Consider the following 7,227-nt stretch of genomic DNA (forward strand, 5'->3'; position numbering starts at 1 on the left):
GATCACTCCTGGCCGCCGGCTTCCTCCTCCGCTGCCACGCCAGGCTCAGCAGGCCCTCCATAGGCGCCACCTCCGGCACGACGTACGGGAGGCCGTGCATTTGGCCGGCGTGGGGAATGTGTTCGCCGTGTTGGTGTACACGTTGTACAGCGTGAATCCGATAAACTCGCATCCACACCAGTACACGTGGCCAAGGAGGTACTCGGCGTTGTGGCTGTTGGTGAGGTGCATTAGGATGGCCGTGTCGACGCCATCCTCTCGGAGCTGCTCCAGGCGGTACATTGGAGGGCCAACGGCCTCCCGGTGTAAGAAACCGGTGTGGAGTAAGTCCCTGACCAGTGCCATTGGGCTCCTGCTGCGCGACAGCGCCCACACCTGGATTGTACGCTCCACAAGCACGCCCGGTGGAAACAACTGCTCCTTCGTGAGGGGCGGCGGGTGGAAGGTGCAGCCTTGGAACGCCATTGCCCGTCGTTAACCGGACAGAAGAAGTGGAGAGAGGTGAAGATGTGTAGAAGAAGGAGAAGAATAGAAAGAAGTAGTGCCATGGCACCGGGTTAAATAGCGATGGTAAGCGGAAGAGGAGTGGTTTCCGGTGATGAGTGTTAGGTGGTGGGCTTTGAAAGCGGTTTGCATGAATGCTCTGGGACTCTTCGACGGAGCGGTTTGACTTGCGGAGGCGTGCGCGGCAGCCTTGCATGGGAAACTGGTGTGCGTGGGCAGTTGCAGGGCCTTGCATGGGAAACTGATGTGGTCCCGCGCGCCCTCTGGTTTACAATATTTCTTCATTAATAGGGAGCTTAATTTGCGGAGGCGTGCGGAAGTCTCTCAAAAGAGCTCTGTGCCGATATATATTCCGTGCCATCATTCCGGCCTTTCCATCTAGCCTTCTTCCCTGCTACCAAAGATCCATCAAGCATCTGGTCTTCTTCCCTGCTACCAAAGATCCATCGATATGGCACGGTGGTTTGGGGACTCCTTCTAGTGCTCCTCCATTGAAGCGGAGAATAGGGAGCTCGACGGAGAAAGTTCGTACCGACGGACGGCATTCTTGACTTCATCGAACGAAGGTGAAGTCCGTAATAGGCGGTGCTGCACTGGTTGTCGTGGTTGTGGAAGCCGCTGGTCTCCACCACGGCGTCGAACTACGACACCACCTCCGCCTCCGCCAACGTCTGGCGTCAAGCGAGGCGGCCGTAAAAAGAAGGTCGTGTCTCCAGCGTCGGCCCGGCCTCCTCCTCCGCCGGTGGTACGTCAACCGGCCCCGCCAACTGCACCACCGCCACCGCCTCCTCCACCGCCGGCGCCTCCAGCAGCTCCTACGGCCCCGCCGACGCGCCGTGCGTCGCCGCCGTCGCCGACGCCACTGCCGCCGCCGCCGATGCCGACGGTACAAGTCTCCGTGGAAGTGCTCCGATCATTGATCGGTACATTGGAGACATGTACCAAGGCCTTGGAGAAGATCACCGAGAGCGTGGAATAATTTTCCATATGTATTTTTACTTTTTTATACATTTCTATATGTATTGCTGGAGAGATGAACTCTCTCTCTATATATATATATTTTTTATTTTCAAGATACATTCAAGTTTTCTTTAATTAGATTAAATTTCGTACAGAAATGACCCGCAAGAATCGTTGATCTGTACATTGAAAATGCAAAAACACTGAAAATAATAATGTAAAAACACTGAAAATAATAATGCAAAAAATTGAAAATAATAATGCAAGATACACTGGAAAAAAGTGAGTTTGATTACAAGTCACTGTGGGTCCCGCTTTGGATAAAGGAAGGAAAAAAAACCGAAAAAAATGGGCAGTAGCTTGTCAGATAGGCTTAGAACCTGCCATAACTAGCAGTGTCGGGCGCCTTGGGGCCGACAATGATACCAAACATTTTAAAATCAAAATTTCAACGATATATGTTTGTAAATTCGTTGAGTTCTTGCTTCGAGAGTCGTTTCTTGCCAGCCTCTTTCTTCTAGAGTTGATGTGAGGGGCTATTCGGTTGTTGATTGATGGGAAGGAAGACAAGATATAATTTTCATGTATTTGTGGCCAAAACATGATGACTAGCATCAGTGGCGGGCTTTGCTTCACCCGCCACTGATAGAATTTCATCCAATTTTCAAGTGTTGGGTCCAAAACGTTAGTAAATAAAGGTTTAGAACATATAAGAGTTTTTGTTTGGTAACCTTACATGTTACTTGTTCTTCTCAAAGAATTTCAGAATTTCTGGAGCAATTTTACTATATTTCATACATATTTTGGATTTTCAGCACATTTCCGCATTAAATGAAAAATTACTTTTTTCAATACATTTACCACAAGAAATTAATGTAAGACGGGTCCATTGGACCCATTGTAACCTAGTAGAACGCAAACACATAGGTTTTAATAAAAATTAAATGTTTTATAGCTTGATTACTGTGATTTACACTTAACTCAATAATATAATAATATTAATAATATTAAATAGTTGTCAGAAAATTATGATTTTTTGCAAGTGTCAATTTTTAGTGATACATTCATCATGTAAAAAAAATCAGAGCATGATCTAAATTTTACAGTGTACTTCATGTAGATTGCACCACATCTACGTGAGGTGGTTTTGGAACACCTCAGGAAGATGTTGGAGAAATGAACTCATTTTGACAATTGGATTTAAAATTTTGGCCAAATGTTGTAAAATTTGGCACACTAAGCACACGAACCATGTATTGCATGTATGCAAAATCATTTTCAATCTGGACGTGTTTTCATATTTTTTGAATTTCAAATTCAGTTAAATTTGCTGTGTTGGGTCCAAAATGATACGACATACATGATTTGAAGTTGTGAAACAGCTTTTGGAAGTGTGCAACCATTGTTAGTACTTGACTCCTCCAAGAAAAGTTCAAAAAAACTCTTTACTTTTGCAGATTTGAATGGATTTGAGTGGATTTAAATCCTGGTCAACGGATGGGTCTCGTACTCCTTCCATTGATGTGGCTTCTGTGGGCAATGGCTGCCTTTTCTTTTATAGAGCAAAAACGGAACGAGTTCACACCGAACGGAAGAGGAGGCGAGCAGTTTATCCATGCAAAAACGGAACGAGTTCACACCTCCGGCTTGGAATAAATGTAGTGTGGTTACTCTCCATAAGTAAAATTATGCCTAGGAGGTGGGGGGTTATGGGACAAATAGATTTTGGGATTACGCCCTAGGAACTAGGACGGAGAGAGTATCTCAAGTCCAGAAAATCTCATATTTGGTGGAAACACTTGTGATGCACTCACAAAGCTGCCTAAATCTTCTGAGATGAGTATTGCACACGTTTGACATCGAAAATGTGGAAAAAAAAGCAAAGTTTTAGTGAAATTGAAATTCAAAAATGAGCAAACCATTTCAGAAATGAAAATTAAATGTTTTATAACTTGATTACTGTGATTTACACTTAACTCAAAAGTATAATAATGTTTGTTGTAATATAATAAAATTCTTAACTGGGCCGGGCCGCAATGCTATGTGGCGATGACCAAGTCAACTAATTCCAAAGACCGGTTAATTTGCCAACAAGGCATATCCATGCCAACTAGGCACCGGTCAAAGGAGTCAACGAGTCAAGCCTCTCATGCCATGGTCAAAGGAGAAGAGGAGCTTGAGTAGGTGCCAAGAAAGGTGTAGAAATAAGTTTACCACTTTGCCCTCACTTTCCCTCTCCCTCAAGGGTAGTCATGGTCTTTTGTCATGGACCCCTAGCCTATAAATACCCATCATGGGGGCATGTATCATTCACTCTTCATTGGAATAAGATCAAAGGGGAGAGGGCTAGAGCAACCTAAGGAGCACGCTCTCGAGTGCTTGGGTCGAGCCTAGCCTCGACTCGACCTCGGGGACGCGACTTAGGAAGCCTAGTTTTGAGGTTCCGGGCCGTCTAGTACGGCCTCGACTCGAAGTAGAGGGATCGGGTTAGAGTCTCGCGGGTATCCCAACCTCGCTACTTGGAAAGACAAGTTCGGCCCAAGTCCGAGGCAGCCCCGAGAGATCTCTCACCATAGGTGATTTGGGAAGACGAGTTCCGCCCAAACACCCGGCTAACGACCCCCTCGAAGCCTCTCCTAACAGGGTCGACTAAGCCTATTAAAAAAATATCGACGTGTCAACGTGTCCAAGTGTGCGGCGACCTTCGCTATAAGGCCGGCGTACACACCCTACATACAATTCTCGCACTTGTGCCATCGACCATTGGCACCCCTTACTCATGTTGTTTTCTAGAACAACAATAGTGGCGCTGACCGTGGGGAACCCTTGCCGCAATTGAAGATTTAATGGCACCAACGAAGCCTAATTCATCAAGCGCCCAATTTGCTGCGAAGTCTACACGGTTACAAACAAAGAAACTAAACGCCTCGGGAGCTTACGGGGGAGAAGGTATTCTCACCGGTTCGATCGTCGCCACCGACATGGTCACCGCAACTAAAGTCTTGGTCGCACCTCTGCTTCCGACCATCTCCGAAAGTACAAAGGTGTTCAAAACCGTCGCAGGCGGTCCCTCAACACCCACCAACGTGGTAGCAAGGATTGGGGAGCTACCCATAGTTGCCGGCCCCGCAGAGGATGCAGAACTTGGCTTACTTCGCTCGACGGGCACGGGCTTCGCGCCGCCTTCTCTACCACCGATGACTCTGCCTTCGGAACCAGCAAGTGGAAACAATGTGGCATCAGGAGGATCCGTGCCAAAAAATCAAGGAGTCCCGTCTACGACCCCTCATGGCGCTCTCGCCACGATTACCCATGGAGCTCCGCGGAGAACGAGATCCCAGCGTGCATGGAAACGAGCAAGTGGCGGAGTCTGGAGCCCTCACCGACGGTGAAAGAAACCCACGTCGACGCTCTGACCCTCCAAGAAAACGCCGAGATCACTCTCCAAGTTATCCTTCTAGCAACGACAGCGACTCCGACGAAGGAGGATCTCGCCACTGAAGAAATCGAAAGGGCCAACCATCTTGTAAACCGCTCACCCGGGAGATCCAAGACGCGGATTTCCCACCGAGGTTCAAGCCGCCGACGATACGGCCATACGACGGAGAGTCCAACCCTCTTCAATTCCTGGACGTTTACTCCACCGCCATACGAGCGGCTGGTGGAGGTCCCACTGAGATGTGCAACCTTTTCCTGCTCGTGCTCACCGGGATGGCACAAACATGGTTTTATAACCTGCGGAAAAATTCCGTGCATTCGTGGGAGCGCCTCCAAGAGGTCTTCATCGCCAACTTCCAGGGAAATTTCAAAGAACCCATGAAGGCACACGAGCTTTACACCGTGAAACAATCGACGGGGGAGTCTCTCCGAAGCTTTGCGAAGGTCCAAAGCCAAATCGCCAACCCACCGTCGATGACCGTGATCGACGCTTGCATGCAAGGCCTTCTCCAAGGAGAAGTAAATTGCGCTCTAAGTCTCAACCCTCCAAAGACAACCGAAGAGCTCTATCGAATCTTGCAAGAATACGCCCGAGGCGAAGATGGAGACATCGCCAAGAAGAATGCGCCACATGGCGCTCCCGAAGGGAATCCCTCGTCAGATAAGCCCCAGGCATCCGCATCATTTTCCAAGAAGAAGAGGAGGCGGGGGAAGAAGGCGCCCGGCGATCAAGCTCGAAAGATCTTCACCGTTGAAGGACAATCCTCGTCCCAGAAGACTTGGCAGCCCAAGAAGCCGCCACGCCCCACCGAGGGAGGTGCCAGAAGGTGCCTTATCCACAACTCGGCGAGCCACAACACCGAAGAGTGTAATACTCTCATCTCGGCCTGCCAAGAAGCCCAAGCAAGAATGCAAGCCCGACGCAAGGATGACAAGCCGGCCTAAGCTCCACAACCGCCAACGTCCCTGTCGCACCAACCCGACGCCCGAGAACCCGCGCGTCAAGTCGGAGTAATACTCGGGGGCTCGGCTGCAGGCCGAGGGTCAAAGCGGCAATGCAAGGAGTACGCTCGTGAAGTTAACGACGTCGCAGGAACCTTCGCCCCGACACCACCACCTAAGTAGGTGAGCGTGCCGATTTCCTTCACCAAAGAAGACTCCAAGGGAATGCGCTTCCCGCACGGTGATGCCCTCTTCATAATGGCCATTGTCACCAATTGCGAGCTCAAGAAGGTACTCGAGGATGGCGAAGCCCTGCCTACGTCCTATACTTGAGCATGCTGCAGGAGCTTATGGAACCCCAAGGAGGATACAAGAATGGTTTCTTGCAACCATCTCTTTATCCACTCACTGCCTTCGTGCCAAGGAGGTCCATCTAGCTGCTCGGACAAGTCGAGCTCCTCACGACCGTCGGGGATACGAAAAACCACTGAGCCAAGCTCATGCGCTTCGACGTGGTGGACATGGAGGCGTTATTTGATGCCATCCTCGGGAGGACAACCTTAAATCGCCTATGCACTGCCATCCACCACAACTTCTTGTGCATGAAGTTTCCGGGCCCAAAGGGCGGGATAACGGTCCGTGGCGAGCAATCCTCCGATGGGAAAATGCACTGCCACGAGACAAAGTGCACCAAGAAGGGAGAATCCTCCGACAGTGTCCACATGCTTTCGGGCACGGGAGGATCCAAGACCGACCACCCGGAGCACTACATCCCTAAGCTCCTTCCTGAGGGAGAGCTTAAGGAGATACGCCTCTCCAGCAATGACGCCATGCGCATCGTGAAGATCGAAGCCGACCTCTCGAGCGAACTCGAGAAGAAGCTCATCGACCTACCCCAGGAGAACTCCGACCTTTTCGCTTGGTCACCCTCCGACATGGGAGGAGTCTCACACGATGTCATGGAGCATCACCTCGCCATGAGGCCCGACAAGGCGCCCGTGAATCAAAAACTCCGGAAACTCTCCACGGAGCGAAGCAAGATCATCAAGAAAGAAATTGCAAAGCTCTCCGAGGCTGGGCTCATCCGAGAAGTTTGGCACCCCGAGTGGTCGGCCAATCCGGTCTTGGTGAAGAAAGCCAACAGCAAGTGGCGGATGCGTGTCGACTTCACCGACTTCAACAAGGCGTGTCCCAAGGACGACTATCCTCTCCCTCGGATCGACCAGCTAGTCGACTCCACGGCGGGATGCGAAAGATTGAGCTTCTTGGACGCCTATTCAGGGTATCACCAAGTCCACATAGCCAAGAAAGACGAGAAGAAGGCCAGTGAAGCGACCGCCCTCGTAAAAGGGTTCGATCTCTGTGCTTTAGTGCTAGTCCCTG

Source organism: Brachypodium distachyon, chromosome 4 (assembly GCF_000005505.3).
Source record: "Brachypodium distachyon strain Bd21 chromosome 4, Brachypodium_distachyon_v3.0, whole genome shotgun sequence".
In the NCBI taxonomy this organism is placed as follows: domain Eukaryota; kingdom Viridiplantae; phylum Streptophyta; class Magnoliopsida; order Poales; family Poaceae; genus Brachypodium; species Brachypodium distachyon.